We start from the raw sequence: 18965 nt of genomic DNA, 5'->3' as shown, positions 1-18965 counted from the left end.
CTGAAAGTCTCAACATCACATTTACAAGTTCATATCCAATGAACATCCATGAAATAGGTAGTGTTAAGAGTTTGGCAACATTTTAACTGAACAAGCTCTCTGCATAATCCTGGCTCATGATCTGAGTTACCTTTTTAGTACTTGTCCTTCTTTGCAGTGAACTAAAACATGTGGCTGCAGACTCTGAGTGGGTACATTCCCACAGAACAGGTTATCATGCCGGGTTATTTTTTACAGAGGGGCGCCCTGACCTCTTTTTGTATGTAAAAGGAACTTGGCGTTGGTCACCTTAAGTTATCTAGGGTTATCAAGACGTGGACCTCTTGCTCACTGTACTCAGAGGCACAGCTCCATCTCACTGATGAGGCTGAACTGGGCCGAAACATGTGTCTGGAGTTGCTGTTGGTACTCTTGTTCAAAGGAGGATTGTCTAGCATTTCGGTGCTGGACTGCTCAAGTGGACGGGACAAAGACTGATATGCAAATGGATATTCCTTCTTTGTGAAAGGTACAGTGAGCTAAAACATGTGGCTGAGGACTCTGAGTGGGTACATTCCCACAGAACACGTTATCATGCCCTGTTTTTGCTTGCAGAGGGGCACCCTGACCTCTTTTTGTATGTAAAAGGAACTTGGGGTTGGTCACCCTAGGTTACCTAGGGTTATCCAGATGTGGACCCCTTGCTCACTGTTCTCAGAGAGGCACAGCTCCACCACACTGATGAAGCCCGACTAGGCCGAAACATGTGTCTGGAGTTGCTGTTGGTACTCTTGTTCAAAGGAGGATTGTCTAGCATTTCAGTGCTCGACTGCTCAAGTGGGTGGGACAAAGACTGATATGCAAATGGATATTCCTCCTGTGTGAAAGGTACAGTGATTTAAAACGTGTGGCTGTGGACTTTGAATGGGTACATTCCCACAGAACAGGTTATCATGCTGTGTTCTTTCTTGCAGAGGGGCACCCTGACCGCTCTTTGAGTACACTTATCACCTCTTTGTTGGGCATCGAGGGTATTATTTGTTGCTCTACAGTAAAGGAAATTTCACTGGTTCTATGTGATATTTCCACTTTTTGCAGATCGCCTACCAAAAGACTGATTTTTTTCAGCCGATTTTCAGCGTCCCACTGATAGTGAAAATATCACATTCCTTTGCCCCCACCCTCACTGGTGGGATGTCTTTGAAATTGGGGGTTTCACACCCCTTACCACTCTTCCTCAGCCGACGCTGCCTCCCTCCGCAACCCAGAATTTCCCGGACCCCGCAAACACACAAATGCGAACACACATACATAAACACACACACAAACACTAACCCGTTCTCCCGCAATGGGTCTTCCAGGTCCTGACATGCCTGTCAGCCCCTGCACGCTCTTGTGTGCGGCAGGGGCATGACAGTTTGATTTAGAAAGACTGCTCTTTGTGGTCACAGAGTGGTCTTTCTAAATCAGTCTTTTTTCTATTCAATGAATAGAAAAAGAAGTGTTCACTCCATACGATTTCACTACATTATGTGCAGCTTACTAGAAGAGGCCTAGTCAGGATTGTCAAACAAGTGGGGCCTGAAGCTAATGTAGATGGGCTGACCGCAGTGACATTAACATCTGTAAATGCCGACAAAGTGCTGCTGAGTGGGCATTTACAGATTTTGGGAGGTCCTCGCCCGCTCATGCCCTACCCTGTCTACGCCTTTGTTTACTAGGGTGCATTCCACACTTGTGTGCAGCAACTTGCTATATTTTGTGCCCTGAACCGGTTGTCGTTTTGATTCATGCCACAGGTGACATTGAATGTTCTGCAACCAGCAAACCGTTTTTCATCCATTTGCTCCTCCCTGCCCCTCGCCTATGTGTTTCCTGGCTCTGAGTGCAGTCCAGACAACTGCCGTGGGAGATGCAAACTGGGCCCTGGGCATGGAATATCAATGCTCTTTAGGCAGCAACTGGCCGACAGCCCAAGGTATTGACATGCATTGGTGGATCAACCACACGCACTGGCATGCTTTTGCATATGCACCACTGAGCGATCACCGGGGTTAGTTCACACAGTCAATTTGAAGGAGCTGTTGCCTCACCCTAAGCAGTTTACTTTTAGTGGAGTGCTTCATGCCAGGTGGAGCTCCATAGCAATGAGAGGACCAGTCTCTCATTCAATCAAACCATATCGTGGATATTTGATGGCCATTGAGAGGAATGAAATTCAGAGATCAGCGGCATTCTTCATTCAGTTCTATGGCTCATAACTGGAGTGCACTACAAATCACACTGACCTTCCCTTCAAGTTAGTAGACCTGCAATGCAGTTGTCAATGGTACCAACTCAGCACACACATGTGCTAGCTGGGTGAAATGTGAACATACTTACACATGCATGTGGGTTGTGGAAAAATCTTAGTGACTTGGGTAGACAGGAAAATAATGATTTTTATTTGGCCAAATTGAAGGTTTGTTGCAAGATAATGCCAATGGGGTCTTGGTTTTGAGTTTTAAGAGGCTCTAATGATCCTCAGTAGATGGAAACTTTGTGTTGAGTGCAGTGTCTAACAAAGTCAAATCCATGCAGGACTAGCTTGACTCTTCGAAAGCCCACTTGCCCAGAACCTAGCCTGATGAGTCAGAGAGCAGAGTTGCACCAGTGATGCACACCATAACTTCACCTGGCATAGAAATCTGGGAGGAAGACAAGTAGTGTTGAAATGACAACTGTCTTCTACACTTTAAGGTATAAATAAGATGGTGGAGATTGTGTTGCCGGAGGTCAACTTTGCATTTAAATGGCTGAAACATCTTCCATAGAAAAGAGACAGTGCCAGGAGAAAAGGATCTCCCTCATACCAAACGTTGCCACTTGGCCAGACAGATTACCATCTTGGTATCGAAAAGGACAAAGAATATGCTTGTGCAGCTCATGGCAGGCGTGTGAGGATGACTATTAGGTCTTGCTGGCAGACATGCGGAATTCATGCTCTTAGCAGAAAGTGAAAAGGATTACTGTGGTCTCCTCATAAGATAAAATCTTTTGAAACATTAGATTTTGAAGGCTGCCTATTTCAGTTAGGCTTAAGTAGCAGTACAGCCTCGTGCTGTGGAAAACACCCTTCAGTGGGTCTAATGTTCAATGGGTGCGTGTTGTTAATGGAAATCGTAAAAGCCTTGTGTAACGTTTTTACGCCTTCCATCAACGTTTCCCCCCATTTTCAATCATTTGTATGGGGGAGAGGAGGGCCGGAACACAACTTTTGTTTCCACCACCTCCATCCTCTCTGCCATACAAACAGAAGCATAGCCAGGATTGTCTAACAATTGGGACCTGAAGCTAATGTAGTTGGGCCCACAGTGGTGACGTTAACATCTGTAAATGTCCACACAGCGCTGCAAAGTGGGCATTTACAGATTCTGGCCGCTGTGCCTTGCCCGCTCAGGCCCTACCCTGTCTATGCCTCTGCATACTAATGCTTCAGCATTTGCACCAGCATGGATTTTCATGCTGACGCAAATGCTGGAGATCCCTATGGGGGTCTGCCAGCTTTATGCACCATCAAAAAGCATGCAGACCGCATAGATATCCACTGTTAATGTTACCTGCCATGCTCACATGGAAGGCAATGTTTACAATTACAAATAAACACTGCCAGACATATTTGCATGTCGGACAGTGTTTATTTTTCATTGTGAACACTGCTCACCATGAAATATTAAATGCTCTCTGACATGCAAGCATGTCACAGAGCGTTTAATTGTAATTGTGAGGGCTGCTTGCCATGAAAGCATTGCAAGCAGTGCTCACAATCAAAAGTTAGCGCTGTCTGGCATGCCACCATGCCAGGCAGAATATACTCACTTTGCAATGTGGTGTGCAAATGTGAAGGGCAAAAGGCAGTGTACAGTCTTGTGCGCTACCTTTTGCCCTTTACATTTGCACCCTGCAGTACAAATTACCAAAATTTGGTGGCGAGGACACGCTTACATTAAAGGGTAAACAGAACGGGTCGCCACCGCCAAATTACACATTTTTTCAAAATGAGTTCCAGTGTGTCAGATGTAAGGGGTTTCATTTGCTCTGACAACCTTAAGAGAGTTTGCAATTGATGGAATCATCCCCAGAAATCATGAAGTCATGGCCAAAAAAAGGGGGCACTCAACCTAAAGGTCGTTCAATGTCAAATAACAGTGCAGTTTTGCACTCTTGCAAGAAGGTCTCAAACATGAGATATGTCAAGCTAGGATGGTGTTTTCACAATTCACAGGTATAACAAGACTGTGACTAATCTTCGTTGTATCTTTGTTGTATCCTTTTCTGATGTATGCACTTAACAGCCCCTATTTCCTTGAGGAGCCATTTTAAAATGGTATTCTCTCTTATTCTTGAGAGATGATTCAAGTAGATTATGAATGAGGACCAGCTGGACATATAAATTTTCTGACACCAATGCTTTCCGGGGGTGCACGCTTGTAACAGTTTTATAACACGGCACACTTCAGCCAGGGACGCCTTCCCCTGACAATGAATGTGGTGCACAATAAAAATGCTTTCTATCTTTAATCAACCACAGGTTGTTTGATTTAAGTAGGCCCCCAACCCGTATCGCACTGAACCTTGTGTCACCCCATGTCACAGTGGACGAGGAACCAGGCCAGTGTGTATCAATATGATATTTATTAATTTTATGGTTCAATGAAAATAAAAGCAAAATCAAACAATTGGACAGCAGCCACCAATGGTGTGGCAATACAAATGTAAAGATTCTTACAACACAGTTAGTTCAAAATCCCCACAATTCACATGAATCTTTAATGGCAAAACAGGAAAAATGATTTTAAAGCATGTAATGGTACTAAGGTTAAGCACTGCCCCTGCAACACTCACCCCCAAACATCTGCTCACTTAATTCTTTTTGGATGGAAAGCAGTGGCAAGGAGTCAGGATAAATAGAAAAAAAATGAATATAGAATTCAGCCCACCAGCCCAAGATGGGAGGCCAGAAAAGAAAATGAAAACTTGATTTATGAGCAAAATGGCACAATTGGATTGTACTTGGTACTCGCACAGCAGCTTACAACCGCAGTGGAACAGCTAGAGGAGAAATTCGTGTTGCTACACTCGAGAGATAAGGAAGCTTGCAGACTACTTAAGCAGGGCACTAAGGTAACATGAACACAAGGTAAGAAAATCGATTTTGGAACAGAAAAGAAATGCAAAACAAAAACACACGCGGCAGAATGGAAATTCATTTTTACACAGGACTTGTGATGACAGGCAGCCACGGAAAGGGCTTTTCTGTCAAAATCGGAGATCGGTTTCAATGAGAAGGACAAAGGCACATAACGGATAGGATTCTGACAGAAAGGCATAGTTCTCAATGGGACTAGGGTTTGGGTTTTTCTATGGGACAGATGCCAAGTTGGAATCATGGGAATACACACAGTACACAGGCAAATTCGTTTTTTGTTACTCAGAGACAAATTCTATTGAGGCATATTTTAATGACTATAATTATTAAAGAAAGGCACTTGGCATGAGGTGGTTAATTTAGAATTTCAACCAACTCACATCGTGAATCTCTTTATAGGGGAATTAATTAATTTACTTGAAAATAATGCTAAGGATTTATACAGGCAACTGAAAGATTTATAAAAGGAATACACTAACATACACAGGCTAGTACAGATTTGTCTATGAAAAGGTGAATGGATTATACTGTCAATTTGGGATTTTGAATGGGATTTTCTATGGGATGCAAGATTCAAAAGAGAGGGGTATGCTATTTGGGACTGAGGTTATTTGCTACTTACCATGTAAGCATGAGTTTGGGATTCTGGAAAACCAGCGAGGTCTTTGGTCACTCTGGACAGCTAGGCCAAGCGATTTGGTCACTCTGGACAGCTAGGCCAAGGGATCTGGTCACTCTTGACAGCAAGGCCAAGGGATCTGGTCACTGCGCTCTCCTGGATGGGGTCAGCTAGGCAAGGTCTGATCTCCTCACTCTCTTGGATGGGATCAGCTGCCCCTTCTCCTTTCTCCCTGGATTCTTGTGTGTGTCTGGATCTGGAATCTGGGTATCTTGCTGTAGATGGGATGGATCCTTTGTGTCTCTCTGTGTCCCTCTTATATTGCTCAAATTACATCATCTATTTTACAATCTGGGGGAAGTACTCTGGAATTACTCCTATCCGGGGATAGGACAGCCTACCATTCCTCTCTCCTCCCCCTGGCCCTATTGGTTCAGGGGAAAGGGCATAATTTTTCTATTTGCATGTATGACCTTTCTTTGGGCCTAATTCCGAGGTTGGAGGTAGTCATGGTGCTATTAGCACCATGGCTACCCCCTTACCGCATACCGGGTCCGGGTTCCTCGAATGAGGAATTACCGGGCCATTCCAACCTTGGAGGACCCGGTAATTCCTCATTCAAGGAACCTGGACCCGTTACCTCCCCATTCCCATTCGAGCCCCCATAGGGCTCAATGGGAATGGGAGGCATGCTAATAACGGGCCCATTAATAACGCCCCGTTATTAGCATGCTGGTCCTTTAGCGGCTCCCACTAAGGGCGCCTGGTAAAACGAGCCGCCCTAAGCGGGACCCGCTAAAGGACCTTGTAATGCGGCGGTAGGGGGTTAACGGCACCATTACCAGCACCATTAACCCCTCACCGCCGGCCTCGGAATGAGGCCCTTTGTCTCTCAAGTCTACTTTTTAACAAAACTGAGTTGTGGATCAAAACTTCAAACTCATATTCGCCACCACCGTAAGAAGTAGATATGCAGATTCAATGGGTCACAGGGAATTGGACAAACCGATCGCTGCCTCTGTGCAAGGTAGCATCACCCTTTGGCACATTTTGGCCCTTTTCATGAAATGCATACTAGGTAAAATTCTGCCAATGATTACACATATTCATAATTACATTCTGCATCTTTCCCCCACGTTTACTATTTGTCCCATTTATAATTCAGCTAGAAACACGTATTTCCTCGCCATTTCAGTTCAAAAAGTGCTAGAAACATGCCCTTGGTCTCTTTACATTTGTCTAAAAATCACATGTAAAACTAGCTTAATACAATATTACTCTTATTCATGGTGCTGAGAAAAATGTCTAAAAATGAAGAAGTCTTTTAATGTCAATGGGGAGGATTTGTCACATATGGGATGGTGCTGCAGACCCCCACAGCAAACTGTCTCCTCCTGGCTCGGCTTGCAACAAATGACGTTTATGATGCCCTTTGAAGTTTGACAGTTGCTCTTTCAAAGTGGGTGCTGGAGGAAATCGCACTTTTTGGTCACGCACCAGCCAAACTGGCTTCTTTTGTCCCCTCTTCCAGTAATGCCTGGTAGAGCAGAGAATCCTCACACTCTCGGCCACCACACATGCCATTGTGGGCCGGTTAACTTATTGGTGCAAATTTTCTGTGCTATTGAATTCTGTGCCTGAGCCACAAAACAGTTTTACTGGTTTTTGAGCCTTTTCCAATGTAACTAAATCTTGTGGGGACAAATATAATGTACATTGTGTAGCCAAACCCCCACTCACACATATTCAGATATTTCTGTGCAAGCAACAGCTGTCATTCAATGTTGACTTTTAAACAACATTTTTCCTTATTTTCCAAAGCGCAGATTCACACGCGTGCAGGCCTTTCATTTAAAGTTTCAAACTGTGGTTCTGCTGGTCACATGATTGTCTTTCAATTAGTCCTTTGGAGGGGTCTTGCATGTACTGTTGGTTCATGGACACAGAGAGATACTGCAAAGGATTTCTTTGATTTGGACAGAGAAAAGAGAAAAAGCCACGCTATTTCTTTCATTTGCAGTAATTTGAGCGCGATGGTTCACATCAAAGGGAAAGAAAAGCAGTGTCGGGTTGTAATGTACAAACCGTTGCCCCTCATGTGATTTATCACTAAAACAAAGATGTTTTGGATGTCGTGCATACTTTTGCTGCAAGAAAAACAGACGCAGCGCCGTTCTGATGGCGCTGCATAACTTCTAGTTATGCAGATGAAAACAAGAAAGACAAAAGCACAGCCGTTTTGGTGGCACTGTTTAAATGCGGTTTTAGGTGAAGGGTATTTCTGCTTAGAGCCTTAAATGCCCCCCACACTCACCTGAAAGCTGCCATGAAAGTAGGACATTGGTCCAGCAACAGTTTTAAGATTTCTCTTTAAGCCAATTGGCAATATTGCTTTGTCGGAGATGGGAAAGCTGCAAACAAGCACAATATTTCCCTCTGTAAGTCTATTCACCTACATGCCCTGCATGTCATTGGTCTGATGATCTGATTGCCCACTGCCGGCCAAGTGGGTCTTATACTCTATGCCTTGACCAGCTTTAGAGGTAGCAAAAAATGGCAAAGAGTGGCTGTAGTCTGCAAGCCGCCACAGTGGCAGAGTTCTCATGGAGGCTTCAGAGGAGGAGGAATAAGTTTATTCACATTCCGGCCCACGCTGCATGTTAGGACGACTGATCTGCTTGCCTTCCTGTCCACCAACCACACCATCTGCTCTGTACCCTGAAGAGAACAGACAGAGCAAAGCAGGAACAGGCAATACATTTATCCCCAGTTCTTTGATTAAGATTATTGAGCATTCCCTGCAGCTGGAATCATCATTAAGTGCCATTCAGTTTAGCAATGGCAACAGTCAATCAAAACCGAGGATGCAAAATGTCTCAATGCCTTTTACTAATATAAAAAGCAAGAACACCAGACAACTAAGGAATTAATTGCAATGTTTTAATAGGTGTGATAGCTCACATACCTTGTTGCTAATGCAAATGATAGGGTTTGACATCTACTATCAAGGCAAAATGAAGTACCAATACATCATCAGCTGCTTAGAACTGACCACAATCCTCCCATTGATAGAGAGGTTCCTGATATTACAATCACTTGATCTATAGATAATAAATGTGTTGTATATGTGGTCAGCAGGGCCCAAACTATTACCAAACCAAATGGCAAAGGGTGATTCTTTTGTTGATAAGTTGATTCACGGGCTACTCTTGTTGATATGTTTATTCACTGGCTAAGAGATGTAAAGGGCTATCTATCTGAGATAAGGAAGGATACTGTGGACACCCTTAGAGGCCTGACCCTCAAGACATTATGATAAACTTGGTTCTATGAAACAGAGACCTAGTTTAAGACTAAATGTAGACCCCTCCCAATTACATTTCATGATTCAGTTGTGTCACCAAATATGTCTGACTGAAGTTACACTGACTTTCCATTATCTACCACTTGAAGAATACTTTTTTGTCACAGTCCCAGCAGCTTAGGGTTGTATGGTCATTTTTTTTTATCGCGGCAAACTGCCCAGAGTTTAACTGCATGGACCCCCATTTTCAACATTCAGGTCTTTTTTTTGTCCCCCGCCGCCAATGCTAAGGAAATGGGGGGGACACCTACACCTCTGAAACCCTAAAATACCGAACATGGTGAGCGGAGGAAACCCGCGCTTTTCATGTTCGGTATTTCAGAAAGCATGCGGGCAAACTGCATCACAGGTCAAATCACACATGCAAAAAACCAACAAATGGTAAATGCGGACAAACATATTCAATCAAGTATGCTAATACCATTTCAGCCACATGTACCAATGAGATTTGTATGAATAGAGAATATATCGAGCCGTTCATCAACCAAGCCATTGAAGGAGAGGGTAGGTTTTCTGTTAAACATAAAAGAACAAAGATCAATATACTATCATGGCCTAAATCTGCCCTTCAAAATAAAAACTTTGACCTATCAGGCATGCAGTGAATAAGCCAACATCATCTTGCAAGAAACATGGGTTTAGTTCCCCTCTGCTTCAACAAAGGGTACTGCACTTTTCATATTCCTGTTATTAAAGGTGATACGGGTCAACCAGTGGGGGGTGTAGAGGGGCTCGTAATCTGGATTGGCACTCAAGTTGACAGGTGTTGACTTAGATCACATGATTTCCAGATCCACTAAATTTGCATACCTAATGGTTATCCGATTCTTCTGTATCATGTGCATCTGAGGTCCTACTGTCCCAATGAATGCTCTCATATGATTGACCGACTACAGAATTGTCCATAGTTCAGTGCCTTTATGATGACATGTGTTTCGGCCATTGGCCTTTCTCAAATCAGGGCATAGTCAAATAGCCATTTTGTTATTGATAAATTGCCATTGGTCCTGTGAGGTTCGCTTCACTCTGATATTATAAGGGGTTAAATCCCCGTTTGCTCGAAATGCTCTGTCTACATCATCGGCTCAGAGCCGACACGAAAGACAGAGAATTTCGAGAAAACAGGGATTTAACCCCTTATCATATCATAGTGAAGCGAACCTCACAGGACCAATGGCAATTTATCAATAGCAAAATTACTATTTGACTATGCCCTGATTTGAGAAAGGCCAAAGGCCGAAACGCGTGTCATCATAAAGGGCACTCAAATATGGAGAATAAATAGTGATAATTAAAGACAATTTGGCGCTTGTCTTTAATGGAGTATTATGACATTTACTAGTTTAAGCAGTTTTTGGTGCTTTTTTTACCGCCATACTCCAACAAGACGCGGCAACCGGATTGACAACCGGATTACTCAAGACTGTGATTGTAGGGTCGCAGAGCCAAAACGGTAGAGTTAAAAAACGCTCCTTTGCGTTTTTTCTTTTTCTTTTTTGACTACAGAATTGGATGGATGGGGTACAAGAAAACAATATGATGGATGGTTGTATTTTAAGGGTTGTCTTGCGTTATCTAAACCTCCATTTGGAGCCATTGACAAATTGGTTAGGCACTAATAGTGAAGATATGTTCTGGGGTTTCCAGACGTGTGTGGCACCTCTTAAATGACATCATAGTACAGTAATTTGCTAGTTTTGTAGCTAAAATGGATTGTGAAGCTCGTAATGGGAGACTTCCAGTGTTATATCAGCCCACCTGACCTCTTCAACACAGAGTCATATTGACTATATTTTGTTAGAAACATTAGTATGAGACTGGTTGAAGATCTAATGGTAGTCACTCAAGTTGAAAATGACTATGATCAACTTCTATTACCTATCACTGTTCCCCTCTTTGTTACTTTAGCACAGGAGGGAAAAAGAAACATGCCACTTTCAGTGACAAACAACTACAGAAAGATAAAGTGACAAACAGTAGAAAAAGGATTTGTAATTCCTACCCTATATTTTGTGATGCATACATTTCTGAGAGATGTCCTACCGGTATCAAAGAACTACCAATATAAAACTATTGACATCTGTGAAATGTTAATGTAGTAACCCATCTTTGTTAGTCACCCTAGTTTAGCAAACCAGAAACTGAATAAGCAAATACAATCATGGTTTGATATTGACTGTAGAAGGGCAAAAAAAGATTTGAGAGGTTTGAAAAAACAGGAGATGATTGGTGGCATGGGAAAGGAATACAAATGATTGACAGATGCAAAGGAGAGGCCGAGATTTTTTGAACATGAAAGAAAATATGATGTGCTCTTAAATTGTGACACCAAAAGGATTTCTGGCATTTGGTAATCAAAGAGGCCCTTGAAAGTAATCCTTTTGTAGACATTAATACTCCTGAAGTCCATTGGTACAAGATTTTTAGTAAATTATATCAAACCAATAGAGGGCATGGTCCCAAATTGAATTTGGCCATATCGGATTCACTTAGCATGATTACATAGGGAAATATGACATCCCAGGCCTCTGTTATGGAAGTTATCACTGTTGAACATCAAAATGCCTCTAATTACATTAATGAAAGATCTAAATAGTAATCATTATGCAGCTATTAGATGTATGCTGGGGTGGGAAACTGCTCAATATTTTCCTATAGACAGGCATTTGCCAGGGCTATCTGTTGGTTTGTAACACATCTATTTAAGCAATAGAACCCGAGCGTCGGGGGCATTACCGACTCAGGTAATGCCCCGCGGCCCATACGGAAGGACCTGAGCGAATCTGAATTTGCTTCAATCAAGACCAGGTACTTTAGGTGTGTTCATGCAATAAATGAAAGCTTTCCTGAACGCCTGAAGACCGGGGGCGCTCCACAACCTCACCCAATACAAGGCTTTCAAACTAGCATTATAGCTTATTCCCAGATGATGCAGCTCTAGGGACAGTAAAAGAATATGTGTGCTGTTCAGTAGTGTAAATGATTTTTTGAGGACTAAAGACACATTCACCCTAAGGCAATCAATATATGTGGACTCCATCACCCTTTAGTATTACATCAAAACCTAGGTAGTTAAAACATTGAACTCTGGTACTCTTTCCCTCCCCTAATTAACATTAAGCCTTCATATCCCATTAAGATGGCATGCCATTGCCCATGTTATTTTTTAAGATCATTGTTAACCCTTTAACCTTGCATATTTCTCCAAACATATACCAACTGTTTTGGAGTCCTATCTGCCTTTGATATCCGGTCCCAGTTGTCCACAAGTAATAGATTACACAAATGATCACCCATTATCACCAACCAACCTGTGTCCAGAGAGGATATGGGCAAACCCATATCTATTAAAGATTAGTAACCCGGCAAGAGACAATCTGAATGCAACAAGCATTCTGATTGGCTCTCGCCAGGTCCCTACCCGGCCGGGAATCCCTCCTTTGGGATTCCACGGCCTTTGTCCCCGGCGGGGGGTGTGGCAACCCCTCAGCCAATGAGGAGGCTCGAAGCGGGGCCCTCCCCGCGGCTGAGAGGCTGCCTTCGCCCCCCGCCGGGGACTCGGGTAAGTCTTTTTTTTTTAATTCCCTTCCCTCCCTCCCACCCGCCCCCCCAACTTACCTTCTTGGTCCTGCGTCCCCGGCGGGGGACGAGGGAAGCCTCCAGCCGTGTGGAGACTCGGAGCGGGTTAAAGGGTTAACAATGATCTTAAAAAATAACATGGGCAATGGCATGCCATCTTAATGGGATATGAAGGCTTAATGTTAATTAGGGGAGGGAAAGAGTACCACAGTTCAATGTTTTAACTACCTATGGTTTTGATGTAATACTAAAGGGTAATGGAGTCCACATATATTGATTGCCTTAGGGTGAATGTGTCTTTAGTCCTCAAAAAATAATTTGCACTACTGAACAGCACATATCCTTTTACTGTCCCTAGAGCTGCATCATCTGGGAATCAGCTATAATGCTAGTTTGAAAGCCTTCTATTGGGTGAGGTTGTGGAGCGCCCCCGGTCTTCGGGCGTTTAGGAAGGCTTTCATTTATTGCATGAACACACCTGAAGTACCTGGTCTTGATTGAAGCAAATTAAGCAATACATGAGAAATCCTGGCCTAAACGACTTTTGAGAAAACCCAGGTAGAATCAAGGTGGGGATAAGGCTATTATTGTTAGATTGACCTTTTTTGACTGGGCGTGCAGCATGACATGTCAAAAAATGTGGGGACAGTTCCCTGATGCAAAGTTACCCCTTAAACAAGGTTTTGCATGAGGGGTAACTTTGCATACATTTCAGATTCAGATTAGAGCCATATTTAAATATGGGTGAACTGTTGTTTATGAAGGCTCTTTTCTTGAAGTTTTACCTATGTGTATTACCAGGCAGAAACTACTGAAAAACAGAGAGAAAGATTCTCCCATGTATTCCTCTATTGGTTAAACAAGCATGATGGCCTCCAGAACCTTTTCTTTTTCCCACTGTATGAAATAATGTGGAAAGGGTGACTTAAGCCCATCCTAAAGAATAGTGATGGAAGAATATTAAGAGGGAACTTTTGGTCTGTGTGTCAACTGACCAGTTGCATTCTGTGTTCGCTGTGGCTAATTGTGTCATGAAGGCTTGCCTACACAGAAGCAAATATGATGTGTTGCCAAATCATTTCAGCTTAGAATTTGTGAATAATATTAGCCACCTTAGACTTGCTATGGTTTTATAACAAGTTTGTGAGTATTTTGCAGATTAGATATAATAATTATTTGGATGCTATTGGATGATATATGAGTGACCTTGATGAACTGTTTGAGGTGAAATTGGAAATGCACATACCACTTTATTTGTGGGGTTAGATAATGTCAATTTATTTTAGATTTGTAGACATAAGATGTGTGATTATTTGGCATTTTAAAATACGTTCAGTATTGTGAATATATTAAATGGCCTTCCATAGAGTCAATTGAATTGTTGAGTCTTTCATAAGAAACAAAGAGGCACGTGAAATGTGTGGCATTGTATTCATATGTATGTTAATAATTAGATGACACATGGTTTAGGTTGGTAGGATAATTGAGGATGTGATATACTTTCACGGTTCTTAATGGCTTGGCCGGAATGTAATTTGTTTTTATGGTTGGAAATGTTTTCATGAACTTAGTGTGCATTGTGTAAATGTGCTAATTTTATGTTTGATTTTATGGGTGTTAACCCGGAATGAAGTGCATCACGATGATGACTGGTCTTGTCATAGAACGCACATTCCCACTACTTACTTAGTACAGCAGAGTTCTGAAATGATTAAAGCTATACAAAAATTACTATTCCACCCTTCTTTGGTGTTGAAGTGACTATCAGACTCTGGTTTCAGTGTTGGCTGGTGCAATCTGGTTTACTATTGTGCATTGTACATATTGTATGATATGATATGATATGGCATTTATAACGCGCCTATACACAAGTGTTTCAAGGCATGACGAGGCATGGGAGGGGAAACAGAGGGAAGAAAATGTAGGGGAGGACAGGTCAATAGGACCCCCCTCTCCACTACATCTCCTACCCTGGTGAAGACTCATGACTCGTCGGCAGCCCACCGGCCCCCGGGCCCAGGCGGCGGGGCGGCTGCAGATCGACATGTGATGCTGCACCACGACATTATGTGGCAGAGCACAGACGCCATCTTGTACTAAGCTAACTCCATTTTGTTAGAAACGTTTAGACATAACCCAGGCAGAACCAACGTGCACACAGAAAGCTGCAGCTTGACCCCCACTCGGCTGTGCTCACAGAGCCCCACACGTCCCCAGACCCCGCCGCATGGCAGATCCGCTGAGGACTCGTTCTCACGAGCCACCAGACACGAACAAACAACAAAATAAAACACTGTAGCTGTTAACCTTCCACAGTACATCATTGCCCCACCCATGAATGGGAACATTAGGAAGTAACTGAAACCAGACCAAAACCTGCATGCCCTGACCCTGTACCAAGCCCCCAGCGTTAGACTGTGTGGCGCCCTACACCCCGACTACCCCGAGGACTCTTGTAATGTGTAGAAACCATTTATGTGATATATGTCGTGTTGACTAACGTTCGCTGCTAACGTGAAGAAGAATGGGTAAAGAGTAATATGCAACAGATATTTTTTATAATGTGAAGATGTACGAAGACTGGATAACTGATGACAATATGCAATAATATGTGTTGTTCTCTTTACACATACACCTGCCTAACACTACCTCATGTTTGTATGTCAACTATAGATGTGAATTGTTGTACTAAAAGGTATGGCCCCCAGTTAGTATCCCCTCTAATGCAAATGCATACGAGTCATCTTAGAGACCCCACGTGTTGTTATTCGCCCCTCACCCACAGGACAGTACACCGCCTTCTGCAGGATGCTGTGCACAGAGCTGCTAGGCCATCTCCCCCTCCTCACGCCCAGGCCCTCCAGGGATAGCTGGTGTTCAAACAGCACAGCCTCGTCTCCCGTCCCGACCCGGCTGGACCCATTTCATGCATCCGCCTCCCCCATGTCAGAGGCCGCCACAGCCTGACACCATGATTTATGAGCTACCTGGTCCTAAATCCCACCGTCTTTCAGGCACTACTCACATGCCCCCCACGGGACAGTGGTATCTCCCCCGTCCCCAAGTTAATGGCCCTCAAAAGGGGGGCGCCCACCCTTGTACCAACAGATCGTAATACCATCCCTCACCAAATCTACCAAGACAGGGTGGTCAAGTGACCCCTCCCATGCCCCTGACTATGCACATGGGAACAGATTGTTTGAACCTAAGGTATCCTCACAACTGATGTATTGGGACACTTCAGATTGCATATCAATGTTCCTGTCTGCGTATTGAACTAAGGTCAGTGCTTACAAGAGCTACAAGCCAACGGAAGCATAAAGTGTGACGAATGGTTATGAATGTGTGGCCAAAAGGGCAAATGTCAGTTTAGTTACCAATCATCGCTACAAGGCATGTCCGGCCCGGCACTCCACCCCGATGAGCCCAGCTGACCTTCCAACCCCACGTGGCTCAGCACCAACGTCCGCCAATCCTGGAGGAGCAACACTCTACTGTGTATACCCCCTAGACATCACCACCCAATCCCCACGATTATGTGCCCCCTATAGCTTGTGTCACCCATGACGTGTTCTGTAAATAAGTAGGCCTGTCTTTGCTATTGTCAGACAGAGCGCTCTCAGAGTTTCCAGAGTCCTTTGCATGCCCTATATTGATTTATATAAAGCCCTTTTGATCTCACCCGCACTTGGTCCTGGTCTCATTCCCCTCCTGGGGTGCGTCCTTTATTGCCTCTCACTAAGGGGGGTGCGTTTTTGGGGATGCTTATATTCAACAGACAGCGATTCCACTAGGCCAGGTGACATTGAGATCGCGCAAGTGCAGGGGGAAAGGGGAGGGGGCAGTGCAGTACATAGGATAACAGTAAAAAAAATAAAGACAAAAATTAAAAGTGTGGCCATCTGTTGGCAAGTGCAAGGGTAAGAACAGACATCAGGGGTCTAGTGCGAGTAGGGGCTGGAGGGTTACAGAAACAGTCCCCAAGTGCAAGGGTTGGGGACCTGGGTCCGAGATCAGAGGGTAACCAGGTAAACCAGTGCAGTTTCAGATTCAGCCAGGAGATCAGCAAGGGAGAGGAGAGAAAGCAGAAGCAAAGAGGAAGGTCTTGAGGTGCTTCCGGAACCAGAGATGGTTCATCTCAAGTTTCAGAGAGGCAGGGAGGCTGTTCCAGAGGGAGGCCCCAGCAGTAGAAAGAGATCTATCACCAACTCGCTGCTTGGAGAAACGACTGACTCTGAGGGAGTTGGAGGCGGATGAGCGAAGACCTCGAGAGGGAAATATTTAGGACGCAAGAGTTGAAGGTATTGAGGTCGCAGGCCCCAGAAGGCCTTGTGGACAATGCCGAGGGTTTTGAACGTAATCCTCGCCGCCACTGAGAGCCTGTGAAGAGATTTCAGTCCTGGAGAGATGCCAAGGACAATTCTTACAGTCCTGTTTTGGATGAGTGGCAGCGGGCGGAGACTAGAGGCATGCTGATTTAGAAAGAGGCTGTTGCAGTAGTCCAGCCTAAGAGAACCAGAGCTCTGGAGACAGTGAGCTTCTGGGGGAAGGAGAGGAAAGGAAGAATACCTGTGAGGAGGTGCAGCTGGTAGTGTGACTTCTTAGAGACATCAGAGATGTGAGGAGAGAAGGAAAGTGTGAAGTCAAAGACGGCCCCAAGGTTTTTAGCATCACAGGTGGGAGTAGGAAGGGGGCCAAGAGAGGCCGGCCAGAGAGTGGCAGGAAAGGAGGGAGCAGGTGTGCCGATGAGGCGAATCCCGGTCTTACTGGCATTAAAGCAGAGATCATTGGCGGCACACCACTCCTGGATGGCGGACAGACAATCACAGATGCGAGAAGGAGAAGAGGTGGCGGAAGGGAGCCTGAAAATGAGTTGACTGTCATCCGCATAGCACTGAAAGTTGGGGCAGAGAGCAGCAATGCGGTGGGTAAGAAGTGCCAGGTATTGGTTTAACAGCCAGGGAGCGAGGTTAGACCCCTGGAAAACACCACAGGTACAGATAGAGGTAGGGGAGAGGAAGGACCCAAGTTGGACGTGGGAGGATTGATCAGAGAGGAAGGAGGTCAGCGAAGCCAGGGCCTGATCGGTATTACCCAGGTTATCACGGAGACGGTTGAGCAGGACGGCATGGTTGACCGTGTCAAAGGCAAAAGAGAGATCAAGTAAGATGAGGACACAGGGGGTGTTGAAATCAAGGTTGGAGGGCAGGTCTTCATGAATGTTCAGGAGAGCAGTTTCCGTGCTTCTGGCAGCTCTGAAGCCAGACTGATGGTCATGGAGACAACCAACAGATTCAGTGTGAAGATTAAGCTGAGAGATAGCCAGATTTTCCAGAAGCCTGCCATGGAAAGGAGTGATGGAGATTGGACGATAGTTAGCCAGTCAGGAAAGGTCGGCAGAGGGTTTCTTAAGAAGAGGGTGCACACGGGAGTGCTTCAGGGGGGAGGGGAAGACTCCGATGGTGAAGGAGTGGTTGCAGAAATCAGCCAGAGCAGGAGCCAGGGTGTCAATTTGGTCCTCAATGGTTTTGGAGAAACACGGGTGAACCTGTTTTGATGAGACTTTCATAGATCAGACTTGTCTAGAAACCTTGTCCGAGGAGAACAGGAGAAAGGCAGAGAAGGAGGGAGGAGAGGTGGCTGAAGAAGGGCCAAAAGAAGAGCAGGGAGTAGAGGGAAGAGGGGGATAGGAAGAGAGAGAGGACAGGATGTCCTGAGTTTTAGAGATGAAATGAGAAGCCAGGGCTGTGCAGAGGGCCTGGCAGGTGACAGGAGAGGTAGAGACTGCAGCAGGATTGGCCAGCTCCTTGGGGATTTTAAAGAGTTCGGCCGAGTTGTTAGATGCAGCGGAGACACAGGCTTGGATTTGGGCTCTCTTCTTGGTACAGACAGGGAGCTGGTATTGCCTTTGGAGCAGGCGGCAGGCCAGTTTGTCAGAGGATGTACCGGAAGCACGCCATTTCCTCTTGGCCCCCCTGCACTTGCGTTTAAGGGTGACAAAGTCTGAGTCATACCAAGAATTGCACTTGGCTTTGGGTTTCAAGCAGACCCTCATGACAGGGGCAAGAACATTGAGAGTATCAGATTTAGCAGAGTGGAGTATGGAAAGGGTTGTGTCAGGATGTGAGTCAGCCAGAGGAGGAGGAGGGGGTGAGAAGGTGGCAGCGAAAGCCTCAACGGATGCACGCTTCATGGGTCGGATAACCGAGAAGGTAGGTGGCAGTGCTCGAGTTGGC

The sequence above is a fragment of the Ambystoma mexicanum genome, chromosome 1q (assembly GCF_040938575.1).
Source record: "Ambystoma mexicanum isolate Mex_15411 chromosome 1q, UKY_AmexF1_1, whole genome shotgun sequence".
Taxonomy (NCBI): domain Eukaryota; kingdom Metazoa; phylum Chordata; class Amphibia; order Caudata; family Ambystomatidae; genus Ambystoma; species Ambystoma mexicanum.
This window is presented reverse-complemented; position numbering follows the sequence as displayed.